The sequence below is a fragment of the Neofelis nebulosa genome, chromosome 1 (genome assembly GCF_028018385.1).
Source record: "Neofelis nebulosa isolate mNeoNeb1 chromosome 1, mNeoNeb1.pri, whole genome shotgun sequence".
Taxonomy (NCBI): Eukaryota; Metazoa; Chordata; class Mammalia; order Carnivora; family Felidae; genus Neofelis; species Neofelis nebulosa.
Genome location: NC_080782.1, coordinates 198,023,112 through 198,039,222, shown reverse-complemented (window position 1 = coordinate 198,039,222; position 16,111 = coordinate 198,023,112). Strand labels below are relative to the sequence as shown.

The 16,111-nt window shown below is 36.9% G+C and overlaps 1 pseudogene; it reads left to right on the top strand.

Annotated features, from left to right (window-relative positions):
* Positions 1-15,295, top strand: part of LOC131491075 (heterogeneous nuclear ribonucleoprotein H3-like) — a 43,962-nt pseudogene extending 28,667 nt beyond the window's left edge.
* The last annotated feature ends 816 nt before the right edge of the window (positions 15,296-16,111 follow it).

The following is a 16,111-nucleotide window of genomic DNA, read 5'->3' as shown; positions in this document are numbered from 1 at the left end:
GGGACACACAGAATCCAAAGCAGGCTCCAGTCTCTGAGCTGTCAGCGCAGACCCGGACACAGGCTGGAACCCACTAACTGTGAGACCATGACCTGAGTTGAAGTCAAGACACTTAACTGACTGAGCCACCCAGGCACCCCGCAATAGTTTTTTGAATCATCACAGAAATTTGTATCAAAAAATGATAAATTCTGTCTGGTTTTTTCAATTATATTAATGTCATGTGAGTAAACTATTCTGATTTTGTGGCTTGGTTTTTCTCCTTTGAACCACTGAGACCCCTTAAATAGCCAGTCGACTTTACTTACCTATCTTTGTCTATATTTTTTAGAATTCTTAGAAATATGTAGTTACAATATAATGTATGAGTGACGATTTCGGCCTCATATTTTCATTATGGATGAAATTTTATTTATATATTAGTTAAAATAATGCTATTTACAGTAATGATACTACAATCTATGTAGGTAAAAAAGCTAACATAAAATCATCTTTGTTAGTAGCTGGACCATTTTAATTACAACCATCGGCACTGCCAGTAAGTGTGAATTCCCTCAAAATACATGCAGATCAGCCTTTCCATCATGTAGCCAATAGCTGAGTCAATAAGCGGTGAGGTGTAGGGAGAAAAAAATTTTTTTTTTCTACAACCTGTCAAATGGGCTGGGATCCCGGTACTTCTCCATTTTGGAGTAGTTGTAGGTTAGAATTCGGGATCAATGTTTTCACATGTGGTTTTTAGATCATTTTAGATTTTTTTTTTAACCAATCCATTTTTTTAATTTTTTTTTTAATTTTTTTAACGTTTATTTATTTTTGAGACAGAGACAGAGCATGAACGGGGGAGGGTCAGAGAGAGGGAGACACAGAATGTGAAACAGGCTCCAGGCTCCGAGCTGTCAGCACAGAGCCCGACGCGGGGCTCGAACTCACAGATCGTGAGATCATGACCTGAGCTGAAGTCGGCCGCCCAACTGACTGAGCCACCCAGGCTCAGTATTAAAAAATTATTTTTTTAATTTTTAAATTCTTGACATTACAGAACTAAACTGAAACTTATTAACATTCCACTCTTACATTTCTTATCGACAAACAGAAATAAAATTCATGAGCCAAAAACCCAAAACAAAACTAAAAACAGGGAGTAGCTTATAAAACTAAATATGGATCCCAGCATTAACAGCTGAACAGAGAATGTGATTTTTAAATTCTTAGCGGACGATGAAGTTGTGTAGAAACTGAACACTTACAAATTATATAAAACCTGGAATCACTGACCAGAAATTACACAGTTAGATCGTGGGAAAACAGCAGAAAGGGGTTATAAGTGAACCTACACTATTCTAGCTGCACCCCATGCCCTTCTCAGAGGAAAGCCTGGCATTGATTAGATATTGGGCCAGACTAATACTGGCAGCAGAACCAGTGATAGTAACCTGCCTACCAGAAGAGCCTTCCACTGGATTGGCAATTCCACTGGATCAGAAATTCTGTAGATGAAGCCCAATAATCTGTATGTTAACAAACAGCCTAAGTCATTTTGTGCATGTCAAAGTTTGACGAAAAACCTCTCTAGCTCTCTGCTGCTCAAAGTGTAGTCAATAGAACCGGCAACGTCACTTAAGAGCTTGTTAGAGACACAAAATCATGGCCCAAACCAGACATTGAATCACAATGTAAATTTCAATAATATCCTTTGGTGATTTGTATGTTCAGTAATATTGAAATGCACTGCCTAGGTTTTCAAGCTTCTCTAGGTGTGAGCCAGTAGCATGTATCAGCAACAGAAAAGGGTAATATTTCAATTAACAATGCAGCCTATGTCAGCAGAAGCAGATCTGCACTATAAAGTCGCACACGAACTTCCTCTCCATGCTTTCATATCTGAGGCATTAACTGAGGGCTACGGAAGTCACTCCTGCCTTGTTCTCTTAGAAGGCAGAAGTTTCAATGTCCAATAACTGAGTCGCTCTGACAAGAAGCTATGTTAGCCATAGATAGAGACAAAGGCCAATATTTTGTTCTTTTAGCTATGACTGCTCGAATTTTCAAGAAATGCTGTCATGTTTTTGAGAAAATTTATCTCATTCTACAGTTCATATTGAAAAGCAAAAGAACTAGAATAGCTAACACAATACTGAAGGGCAAAAAAAGTTAGAGGACTTACACAAGTTGATTTCAAAACTTATTTCAAAGGTGTAGTAAGACCGCATGGTATTGGTGAAACAGTAGATATACAGATCAATGGAACAGAAGAGAGGGCCCAGAAAAATGCCCATACAAGTATAGTCAGTTAGTATTTGGCAAAGGATCAAAGGCAATTCAATGAAGGAAGCCTAATATTTTCACCAAGTGGTAATGTAACAACTACAACTCCATATGCAAAAAATAAATAAATAAATAAACCTAGACACTAATCTTACAACTTTCAAAAAAATTACCCAAAATGGATCACTGACCTAAATGTCAAATGCAATTCTACTGAACATCTGAAAGAGAGCATAGGAGAACATCTATGTGGCCATGAGTTTGGTGGTGAGTTTTAGTGGCTATTATGGGTTAAACTGGGTCCACTAAAATATGTATGTTGAAGTCCCAACTCTTAGTACCTCCTAATATGGCCTTATTTGGAAATAGGATGGCAGAAATGCAATTAGTTAAGGCAAGACGAGACCTTACTGTGATAAGAGAGGCCTCTAATCTGATATGATTGGTGTCCTTATATAAAGAGGGAGTCTGGACACAGAGGGAATGCTTGAAATAAAAATTGGAATTAAGCCGCCACAAACCAAAGAACACCTGCAGCTAGGATAAAAACTTTGGACAGACCCCTCCCTGACACTTTTAGGGAAAGCATGGCCCTAATGACACCTTCATCTTGGAATTCCAGCCTCCAGAACTATGAGAGGATATAATTCTGTTGTTTAAGCTGCTCAGGTTGTGGTACATTATAACAACATCCCTAGTCAACTGAAACAGACACAACACAAAAAGCGCAATCCATGAAACAAAATATTGATCAATAAACTTTGTTTACATTAAATGCTTCTTCTCAGCAAAAGACACTATTAAGAGAAACACTATATAATCACGGACTATGAAAAAATATTTCAAAATCACATATTCTATAAAGAATGATATATATATAAATTATATAATGAACTCTGAAACTCAACGATAAAAAAGTAAACAATTCAATTGAAAAATAGGCAACAGATCTAACAGGTGCCTCACCAAAGAAGATATGTAGATGGCAAGTAAGTATTTGAAAATATGTTAAATACGGTTTATCATATAATTGCAAATTAAGGCAACAATGAGATACTACTGTATATCTATTTCGATGACTAAATCCAAAAATCTGCAGTTTCAATTGTTGACAACCATATGAAGCAAAAGGAACTCTCTTTTATTACTGGTGAGAACACAATGGTAGAACCACTTTGGAAGACAGATTCTCAGTTTCCTATAAAACTAATCAAAGTCTTACCACACACTCCAGCAATCACACTTCTAGATATTTACTCAGCAGATCTGATAACATGTCCACACAAAAACCTTTATTCAAGTGCACATAGTGCTTTATAATAATTGCTCAAAAAAAATTGACAATACCCAGGATGTCTAAGGGACATAGGAGCCAACAGAAAAAGCATCAAATGGCCAAAAATGAAACAATTTGAGCAACATCATACAGTTTTAGATTAGAACTTAAAGTAAAAAATACCTGTCCATGAGGTCATAATGGTACAAATAAATGACTGAGTAAATAAGTGGGGAAAATAGATATACCTACTGTACAGAAGAATTCCAAATAATTTATGCAGATATTCTGCCCTCAAGGAGATTGACTATAACTTCCTTATTCTTATGTGTGGGATGCAAACATTGACATCCTTTCAAGACTATAGCATAGAAAGAGGGAAGAAAGAATGACTTCACAGTTAAGAACTCAGAGAAATACTGTTACCCAGGCAATCAAGGTTAATAATAATAGTTATAAATCATACTTATTTTATGTATTCTTAATATAATCTGATCTTATTAGCACCTCAGTGTGCTAATATAATCTTCATTGTCCTTGTGCTCCACCTCCCCAAAACACATAATCACAGTCCAATCCCAAGAAAAGAATTCAACAAAACCCAATTGAGAGATATTCTATAAATACTTTACCAATATTCTTCAAAAGTCAAATATTCTTCAAGGTCATCAGAAACTAGGAAAGTCTGAGAAACTGTCACAACCAAGAGGTATACCGTATCGATGCAAGATGTTAATAATAACAGAAATTGGGTGTGTAGGGTATGTGGAAACTCTGTACCAACTGTATTATTTTCCTGTAACTCTAATATTGCTCTAAAATAAAATGCTTATTTTTATAAAGTTAAAAAAGGTATGGGTGAGTAACGTCATTAAGATGGCAAAATAGGTTGTCTCCTCACAAGAACATCCAACAACTATTCCACAACAAGATGCCACTGAGAGAATCCCAGAACATGGAGTGAAGCTGAAGCACCCCCTGTACCATGGTTACCAAGACAGACAACATTAGAAGGGTAATGGACATGGCTACCCATGGGCCACATTGCCCCTCCCTCAGGTCAGTGCAGCACCATGCACAGAAGACTCCTCAGAGTCTCTGGTTCCTCCAGTGGGGAAAAAGAAGCTATGGAGACAACACCCACCCCAGCACTGGGGGTACTTTTTGGGAGCCCTTCCTCTGATCTCATATCACAGGAATTGCAGGGAAATCTATGGAACTAAACCACTGGGGATCTGACTGTGACAAATAAAGGGGGTAGGTAACAACCTACCTAATTTGTTGCTTGCAACAACCAGCATATGGATCTTGGCTTTGCTCATCCACAGAAGCAAGTTGGTGGCACGCTGTGACCACAGGATTTGGTCAGGTGCAGATCTGCCATATTTGAATCTTGAAACGAGGAGTTTTGCTGGTCCCTAGAACTAGGTTTGTCTACTCCCAGGCAAGGAGCAGAACCACAGCCTTACCCTCTGTGGAGAATGTCTTCTGGCCCCATCTGACCAGAAGGACTAGTGATAAGTACTAGAAACTACATGGTCCTGTGGTGCTCCAGCCAAGAGGTGGGTAGGCAGAGCAGTTACCTCTGAAGCAAAGCCAATATCAGACATGAGGAAGCCCCATGTTATACACAGTCAGGAGGATTAATTCAGAGCCAAGGCTGAGGGTAGGTTCCAGCGTCTCCCACACAGAGAGCCTGTTTTGGAAAATAAGAGTAACCTGGAACAGCCTCTCCCCCTCCTGCCCAGGCAAAGTTGCTGAAATATAGCCCCCCCCAGCATGGGATGTGTCTTTTCAGCCCATTTGACCAGAAGGGCTGGCAGCAACTCCTGGGATCTGTGTGGCCCGGCAGTGTCTCTCTGCATGCTGCAGTGAGCCCTGAGGAGGGCAGGCAGAGGCTATAGTGTGCAAAGCAAAGGTAGTGACCTCGTTCAGCCAGAAACTTGGGGTATGGGTCAGCTTGAGTTAAAGCAGCAAACAAAGAGTTTTCCCAGCTTTAGAGCTACTTCTCCCCCTGAGCCCAGGCAGAGAATCTAATTCATAGCCCCACTCATCACAGAATACAGACTTTAGTGTGTACAGCCAGGGAACCTCACCAGGGTACATGAGAAGCTCCCATGGCCTATTCAACAGCCCTAAATAGAGTGACACTTAAACAGAGAGCATAGCCTGTGGCTTCCCTCATTTGCAGAGCAAACCAGGGGCTCACCTGGCCAGGGGCTCTGGTGCACAGCCTGGCCTATCCAAATCATGCCAAGTATCTTCTCTGACCACAATGGCATGAAACTAGAAATCAACAGCAAGAAGAAAACTGGAAAATTCACAAACACATGAAGAACACTAACTTAAAAACACTAATTCAAAACACCAACTCAAAAAGATATCTGTACTCCCATGTCCATTATTTGCCATAGCCAAGATACATAAACAGACTAAGTGTCCATTAGTGGATGAATGAAGAAGTTGTGGTATATATATGAAGGAGTATTACTCAGCCATAAAAAATGAGAAAATCCTATCATTTGCAACAACTTGTATGATCTGTTATATGTGGAATCTAAAAAAATCCCCCAAAACAAAACAAAGACCCTCAAACTCATAGTAAAAGAGATCACACTTGTGGTTTCAAAAGGAAAAGGGTGGGGTGAGGGGGAATTGTAAGAAGGTGGTCAAGATATAAACCGCCAGATACAAGATAAATACATAGTAGGGATATGACGTACAGCACGATGACCATACCTAACACAGTTGTGTGATAGATAGCAAACTTGATAAGAGAGTAAATCCTGAGTTCTCATCACAAGGAAATTTTTTTTCCTCTTTTCTTTTTATTGTACTATATGAGAAGACGGATGTTGGATGAACCCATTGTGGTTAGCATTACACAATAAATATAAATCAAACCATCATGCTGTATACCCTAAACTTATACAGTGATGTATGTCAATGATTTCTCAATAAATCTGGGGAAATTAAAGTATTGGTAAACAAAAAAAGTAATGATATGGTTTATTCTTATAAGTATGGATATTTGTAAGTATCATTTTTACTTAAGTTCTTGAGTTTCTCCTCTGGCCCATTAAAATTTTCTCGGAATATTTTAAAAAATCAACTTCAATTTCAGAGCTTCAATTAAAAATACACAACTGTAGTAAACAGAACGATAGCCAGAATAATCAGCTATCTTAGATATATCAAGTTATGCCTTGTACTTATGGCTAACTCTTTGAGTGCAATAACTTTTTTTTAATTAATAAACTTTATTTTTTAGGCCAGTTTCAGGTTCACTTCAATAACTTTAAAATATAATTTCGCAACTGAAAAGACACAATAACAGTTGCTTGCTTCGTTGATTACATGATAAATATTTTGTTCCCTACTATGTAACACTTACCAATAAATGCCAATAATAATTGCAACAAAATCTTTTGCTTTTAAAGCTGTGTAAAAGGCAGAAATAATCATGTAATCATCTTGTAATTATATGGTACTTACTATGCAATTACATAGTAAATACATTGTAAATTCAAAATAATTACATGGTTATTTGCATTATGCATAGTTTCTAATCCAATTTTGACACATAAAACAGTGGTAGCATCCAAAGGGTTACCCAAATTTCTCCCACCTACACCACAGGATCAGTAATAATGGAAGTAATTAAAGGAAGTCCTTGAACCAATGCTTGATAGTATATGTTAGAAACTATCCATTCATATTTATGACATAGGTAGAATTATAAATTAGGGCAGAATGGGATTAGCAATTAGGCTATAAATTATCAATTAAAATTTATGCTAACAATGACTTTGGTGTTGGTGATATCAAATAGTACTTTATCACGAACAATTAAATAAAGACTGTTCAGAAGGAAAAAAAACATGAATGATAATGGTATTATATGTTGTAAAGGGTTGCCATTTTGCATTTTTAGTCAAAATATTCATTTTGACAGAAACATTTGAGTTTAGTAATATTTACAAAAGCTTATCATATATTTGAGTCCCTAAAATGTTTATTTTTTTGAATATTTTTTGAATATTTTTTTGAAAATAGAAACAAAATATTTATCTTTAAAAGTAAGTTCCTTAAGAGACTGATTTCTTTTGAAAAGGCAGAGTCAGAGGCTCAGCAAACTCTTTGCAACCAAACAACCATTTATATGCAGGAAATTATTTTATTTATTTTTCATTTATTTTTTTAAGTTTATTTGGTTTTGAGAGAGAGACAGACAGAGTGTGAGCAGGGTAGGGGCAGAGAGAGAGGGAGACACAGAATCTGAAGCAGGCTCTAGGCTCCCAAGCTGTCAGCACAGAGCCTGATGCAGGGCTCTAACCCACACACTGTGAGATCATGACCCGAACTGAAGTCAGACGCTTAACCAACTGAGCCACCCAGGCGCCCCTGCAGAAAATTATTTTTCAAAAAATCAACATTTTAAGTCTTTTTACTCAATTTTAAGTAAATTTTTCTGAAAGCATATAACAGGTGACCAAACATTCATTCAATAACATCTACTACATTTTAATAAGAACATTAAGAATCTGTGGCATTTAAGCTACAACTCTTTGCATTCCACTCAAAAAGCTTCATCTTACGGGGCTTCTTCCCCTTCTAGTTCCCAATCTAAGCAACTGTATTAACATGAGATGGGCAGGCAGCTGGTATTTCTCATTGTCCCCAACTCCATGTGGCTGAAGTAATGTTTTGGGCCAACACAGCCCTGAGGGCCAAGACTCCCTTCTAACACCCAGTCCCCATGCACAGGGCAAAATCTCTATTCCAGACATTACAAGACCAGAATACCGAACCCTGATCCCCAACCCATCTTGCTTCTAGGGTGGAGGTTCCAAGAACTGGTTCCAGCCAGTAATATGGGAACACTCTCCAGCTTTGCACAGTTCTTGGTCATAGAGCAAAGGTGTGACTCCAGTCGAAATGCATCATTGTTCCTGTCCTAGATCTTGTGAGTTAATGAAAAGCTTATACCCAATGGGAAAGACACAGCACAGGAGCAAAGAGTTTCACAGTTCTATCTGAGAAAATTGACTTTGCTTGGAAAAGAGCATGAAGAATTCCATGCCTAAGGGACAAAGGGGAGATGTCATAAACGATGGTGATCTTGGCAGAGAGCAACAAAAGGTACACATAGCTCTACCAGCAGAAAAAAAAAAAAAAAAGAGCAGAGCAATCACATATTTTAACAGAGAGAACCAAGCAAGTAGATATCCATGAAGAACTACTAGGATCACATTTAACCCTTGGGTACAGAAAGGCTGTGCACAAGCTGAATGAACTGAGGAAAAATTAGAGCAGGAGATGGGACAGAAACGAAAACATTCCCCAAGTCACACACAGATCCATAGCAAAGAGTAAAAGCTTCACTGGAACTAGGAGCTTAAACACAATCTCTAACCAAACACTGCCAAACAATAAGCTACTGTTACTCAGAAATAATTACTAAGAAGCCAGGTTTAACAATAAAATCACATCCATTGTAGCAGTCTGGAAGACTATGTACATGCCCCAGGTTGCATCCTCTAAAATAGAATCATTCAGGAAAATCCATGCTATCAGTTCTAATCAAAAGGGGTGGAAGATAGAGGGAAAAAATGTAAACTCTGAACTATGATAGCAACCTCCAAACACACATGCATTTAATTGCAAAATTAAATATCCAGCAGGCCAAGGGAACTTAAGCACACCTGTTGACCAATAACAAGCTTATGCTGACCTGGGCCAATTACTAGTCAGGTAAAAAGATAAACACAAGAAAACAACTGCATATTGTAATGGCAATAAACATCATAGAATTATTTTTGCCAATTCACTAAACAAATAAATGATAGCATCAACCCTAAGGGGGTAGGTAGAGTTAAGATTCTGATTTGTTATATTACCTAAAATGCACAATTTTCAAGAAAAAGTTAAGAGACATGCAAAAAAAGAAAAGAAGAAAAAGGAGAAGGAGGAGGAAGAGGAGGAGGAGGAGGAGAAGGAGAAGTAAACTGTGATATGTATATGGGGGGAAAATAGGCAATTCAATGGGGGGGAATACAATCGTTTCAACAAATGGTGCTGAGACAATATCCACATGCAGAAGAATGAATTTTGATTCCTACCTCACACCATAAAAAAAATCATTCAAAATGAATCATTGATTTAAATGTAAAAGCTAACATTATAAAACCCTTAGGAATAGGAAAATATAAGAATAACTCCTTATGACCTTGGATTAGATAATGATTTCTTACATATAATACCAAAACCAAAAAAAGAGACAGATAATCTAGTTTAAAATGGACAAAGAATTTGAAAATTCATTTCTTGACAAAGATATGCAATGGTTAATAAGCTTAGGAAAAGATGTACATCATTAGCCATTAGGGAAATGCAAATCAAAACCACAGTGATTTACCACTTCACATCTACTAGGATAGCTACAATCAAAAGAAAATGTAAAACATATTGTCAAGGATGTAGCAAAACTGGAACCATCATGCATTGTAGGTAGGAATGTCAAATGGCTTGGCCAATTTAGAAGACATTTTAGCAGTTTCTTAAAGAGTTAAGTACAAATTTACCATATAATCAAGCAATCCCATGTTTAGAATATGCAAGAGAAATGAAAACATATGTCCACAGTAAGATTTCTGCATGAATGATCATAGCAAAAATACTTTTAATAGCCAAAAAGTGAAAAAAACGCATCCATCAACTGGTGAATGTATAGAGCTGTGGTTATCCATACAATGGAATTGCATTTGGCAATAAAAATGAATGAAAGGCTGACACATACTACAACATGGATCAACCTCTAAAATATTATGCTACATGAAAGAAGCCAGATGCAAAAGACCACATTTTGGGTGATTTTATTTATGTGAAGTGTCCAGAAACAGTAAATCTTTAGAAACAGTAAGTAGATCAGTGGCTGTCTGGGACTGGGTTTAGGAACAGGAAGTGACCGTAGTGAGCACCATGTATCTGTTTGAGGTAACAAAAATTTTCTACAATTAGATTGTGGTAATTTTTATACTTGTCTGTCAATTTGAAAAAACCATTTAATTATACTCTTAAACCAAATGAATTTAAGATGCATATGTGATACCTCAATAAACTCATCTTTAAAAAAGCAGGTCCTTCCTCTCTGACCTCAGCCGTAGCAATCTCTTACTTGACACATCCCCAAAGGCAAGGGAATTAAAAGCAAAAATGAACTACTGGGACCTTATGAAGATAAAAAGCTTCTGCACAGCAAGGGAAACAACCAACAAAACTAAAAGGCAACCAACTGAACGGGAAAAGATATTTGCAAATGGCATATCGGACAAAGGGCTAGTATCCAAAATCTATAAAGAGCTCACCAAACTCCACACCCGAAAAACAAATAACCCAGTGAAGAAATGGGCAGAAAACATGAATAGACACTTCTCTAAAGAAGACATCCGGATGGCCAACAGGCACATGAAAAGATGCTCAACGTCACTCCTCATCAGGGAAATACAAATCAAAACCACACTCAGATATCACCTCATGCCAGTCAGAGTGGCCAAAATGTGAACAAATCAGGAGACTATAGATGCTGGAGAGGATGTGGAGAAACGGGAACCCTCTTGCACTGTTGGTGGGAATGCAAATTGGTGCAGCCACTCTGGAAAACAGTGTGGAGGTTCCTCAGAAAATTAAAAATAGACCTACCCTATGACCCAGCAATAGCACTGCTAGGAATTTACCCAAGGGATACAGGAGTACTGATGCATAGGGGCACTTGTACCCCAATGTTTATAGCAGCACTCTCAACAATAGCCAAATTGTGGAAAGAGCCTAAAAGTCCATCAACTGATGAATGGATAAAGAAATTGTGGTTTATATACACAATGGAGTACTACGTGGCAATGAGAAAGAACGAAATATGGCCCTTTGTAGCAACGTGGATGGAACTGGAGAGTGTGATGCTAAGTGAAATAAGCCATACAGAGAAAGACAGATACCATATGGTTTCACTCTTATGTGGATCCTGAGAAACTTAACAGAAACCCATGGGGGAGGGGAAGGAAAAAAAAAAAAAAAGAGGTTAGAGTGGGAGAGAGCCAAAGCATAAGAGACTGTTAAAAACTGAGAACAAACTGAGGGTTGATGGGGGGGTGGGAGGGAGGGGAGGGTGGGTGATGGGTATTGAGGAGGGCACCTTTTGGGATGAGCACTGGGTGTTGTATGGAAACCAATTTGACAATAAATTTCATATATTGAAAAAAAAATTAAAAAAAATAAAAAAGCAGGTCCTTGGTAAATGACTGTAGTAATCATATCTCACATTTGAAGTCAAAGATACTCATACTAATTATAAGATGATATATACATATATACCCTCTTTTTGCCTCTCACACCATCACAACTTGTCTCATTTATTTGGAAAGTATTGGGTATCAGTCACCATAGAAAGCTGAAATATAATCTTATATCCTGATCTATTCTAAGCAGTAAGAACAAATCAATTTTATGTATATTACAATGATACTCAAATTTTATATTTTGGCTTGATAGACCTAGTTTTTCTCATAGATACATTAGCTACATTTCCAAATGACATGAGAATTTCTACCTCAAAACTGAAAATACTTTGTTAGCCTTAGAGAGAATTCTGCACTTAACTCTAGTAAACAATGTGATCTAATATCAACTTTAGTTGGAATTTTTGCTGCTATCTTAAAAATACATCTTGCATAATGTATTATAATATGGATTAAATCAAAAGGTATAATGTTAACATCCAACCCTGTTGTTTATTCAAGTCAAACTACTTATATATACAAATCTGATATTTACCTCTTAAAATATTTAACAGGCATAAGTGCCCATAAATCAGTTATGACAATCATTGTTAAGGCAATCAATAGCAAGGAATATGCATTAATTCAAATAATATTGATAGGCTCATGAACCTGCATCAGTCTTCTGTGAAGTAAGAAAAATGAGACATCTTCCAAAAAATCAATATTTTCCTTTTTATGTCATTCACTTGAAGATTATCAATAATACATTACTTTTTTACCTGATGTGTCAATGGTTTAATTTTTAAATACAGACATCTCTACATTTTAATGTGAAATGATAATCTACAAGGAACCAAGAGACTAAAAATCATTTGATTAAAATATTTTTTGAGGTTTATAAAAACACGTGTGTTGATACACTTATACACACATACACACATATATGCCCCTAAACATATATATGTACATGAACTGTTGCTATATTTTTGTGTGCAGTAGCATAAGAAAGCTCTGTCTTTGAAACAGCACAAAAATGCTTGCTTCATTCTGAAGGTGTATTGAATAAAAGGAATAAAAGAAATCTCAGTACCCATCTTTTTTAGCCTTTGTGAACTGGGATGTTACACAGGTATGTGCTTAGGTAAAAATACAAAATGTGAAATTACAACACCCATTCATCAAAAAAGAAACATTTTAATTGGTTATAGGTGGAAAATATCTACTTGACAGTCAGTTTCTCACTTTTCACGTAAGTGCTTTGCTGCTTGGATGCCTAATCTTGTTTAGTGTAGGAAAAGTAATTTGACATGAAAGTACCTAGATGGCTGCCGAAAATTAATTGCCAATTAAAAAAGAAAAATGTTTGTGCTACTCTATAAACAAGCCAACATATAAACCTTTCAGTCTTGTTGCTTTATTTATGTCTTTATAGATCTGGTTTCAAGCTATTTGCATACAATTTACAAATTCATATTATAATTCTCCAGTATATTTATGATTTTATAGTTGTATATATTTTACCTCCATGAGAAATATTTATTTCTGTATGCTTCCGTTGCTTATTATTTAACAAAAACATCACATTGCATTTGATAGTTTATGTATCTTCTTTAGAATAAGACATTTTTATTTGTAAAGGGGAAAGAAAATATTTTACCACCACCAATGGGTATGGATGAGCACACGCATGTGTGTACACACCACACATGCATGCAAACACACACACACACACACACACACACACACACGCCACAGACACCTTATTTTAGAAAACGTCCCATACCTTTCATCTCTCTGTCGGTCTCCATAATATTGATAATAATAACTTTTTAGAGGTAAGAGGAAAAGATTTCCTATATGAAAGAAACTTTGAGAAATCAATCGATTCTGAGAGGTTTCAGTACTTGAATACCTATAAACCAATATTCATCGGGGCACCTAGACTGGCAAAAAGGAAAGTCATTCATATCCTTATCTCACTCAGGGCGCCTGGGTACCTCAGTCAGTCAAAGTGTCGGACTTCAGCTCAGGTCATGATCTCAAAGTTAGTGAGTTTGAGCCCATGTCAGGCTCTCTGCTGTCAGCACAGAGACTGTTTTGGATCCTCTGCGTCCCTCTCCGCTGCCCCTTCCCTACTCATTCTCTAAATAAACAAACAAACAAACAAACAAACAAACTTTTAAAAATTTAAATTCTTATCTCTCTTTGAAAGGAAAATTTCAGATTGAAGATAAAATCTGGAGCCTTATATTAAAACAAATGAAGAGTAAAGTATAAATATTCTAAAAATGTTAGAAGGGAAATTAGTAAATATATATATGTGTATATACATATACTATATGAAATAATGATGTTTGAGCCACATTTTCATACTTCCCATTCTGAAGTTTTGGCAGCTTTTTCTGGCTATGTAAAACTACCAGTGAGAAGAAAGGAGGTCATTTATTCTAAGTCAAGTATTCATCAAAGCTATCATACTGTAACTGGAGGGAGGGGAGGCATTGATGGAAAAGATTTTTCCAAATAGTTCCCAAAAATAATAACAAGAACTGCAGCATTTTACTTTGTTATTTAGAAACAAAAACAAGTTTCCTATTAAGAGTTGAATCAAATGATGTGTCTTCTTTCACCTGTACCAGCAATCAAGATCCAACTTTCTGACATCTTTATTCTTATTCATTTAAATATCTTTCTCATAGTCATACTGTTTCCAAACTATGGGATTATCTTTTTCTTGTGTTTTATATCAAATTAGGGCTCGGCTGTATTTCAAAGCATTCAGCACAATGCTTGACACACATTAGGCTCTATGTATTTTTTAACTAAATAGAATTCTGTTAATAATACATTTGTTCCATCTCTGGCATCTGTCCTGTCTTTTTCTCCCCCAGTGTCCCTAGTTATGGAGGCTTTGGTAACTATTATGGCTATAATAATTATGGCTATGGAAATGATGGCTTTGATGCCAGATTGAGAGTTGATATTGATGGGCATGGCTAGGGGGAGCTAGTGATGCCAGTTCAGGTTTTTTCGGTGGTCATTTTGTACATATGGGAGGATTACCTTTTAATTCAACTGAAAATGACATCACTAATTTTCCCCATAACTAAATCCAATATGAGTTGATACTGATATTGGAGCTGATGACAGAGCAACAGGAGAAGCAGATGTAGAGTTTGTAACATATAAGGATGCAGTAGCTACCATGTCTAACGGTAAGAATAGATGCAATACCAATACATTAAACTCTTCTCGAATTCTAGTCTGGCATGGGAGGTTCTGGAATGGGTGCTGTAGCAGAGATGGAATGGATAATGAGAGAGATTATGGATCCATTGGAAGGATGGAAATGGGGGACAATTCCAGCGAAGGATTGGTACTCCTGGTGGTTTGAGTGGTTATGGCCATGATAGGCAGTGGAGGTTACTATGGGCAAGGTGGCATGAATGGAGGTGAATGGTGTGACATGTACTGAAGCATAAACCACCAAGTACCAAGTCCTGTGAACAGAATCCCATCTACTAGGCTTTCTTACAGATTTAATTTCTTTTGGGGGTACCTGGGTGGCTCAGCCAGTTAAGTGTCAGACTTTGGCTTAGGTCATAATCTCATGGTCCATGAGTTCAAGCTCCACATTGGGCTCTCTGCTGTCAGGGCAGAACCCACTTTGGATCCTATCTCCCTCTCTCTGCCCCTCCCCCCATTACTCTTTCTCAAAAATAAATAAACATTTAATATCTTTTGTATTTTAAGAACTGTATAATGGCTGAAGGAATGTGTTTTCAAAATATTATTTGGAAAAGCAACAGATTGTGATGGAAACATCTGTTTTCTATAGGTTTTATTTGTTGCACACTTTGCATAAATTTTATTTTAAGAATAAGTGATGAACCCCTCATCACTTCTAAACTGAGCTATTGCAAAAGTACTCAAGACTATATATATTTTAATATTTATTGATATCCTACCATGTGTTCTATACTGAGAGAAGCCTATACATAGATCATCTTGTCACTCTTCTACAAGGTAGGTGTTAATAGTTCTAATAGTATGAAAAAGATTGCAATAAGTCTTCTACAAATACAACATCATTTTGCCTTTACATTTATGGGTCTACAGAACAGTTTCATATTCTCTATCTCCAGTCTTAGTTCCTGTACTTTTTAATTTCTATTCATTTTTTGACATTTATTTACTTTTGAGAGACAGAGACAGAGCATGAGTGGAGGAGTGGTTAGAGAGAGGGGGAGACACAGAATTCCAAGCAGGCTCCAGCCTCTCAGCTGTCAGC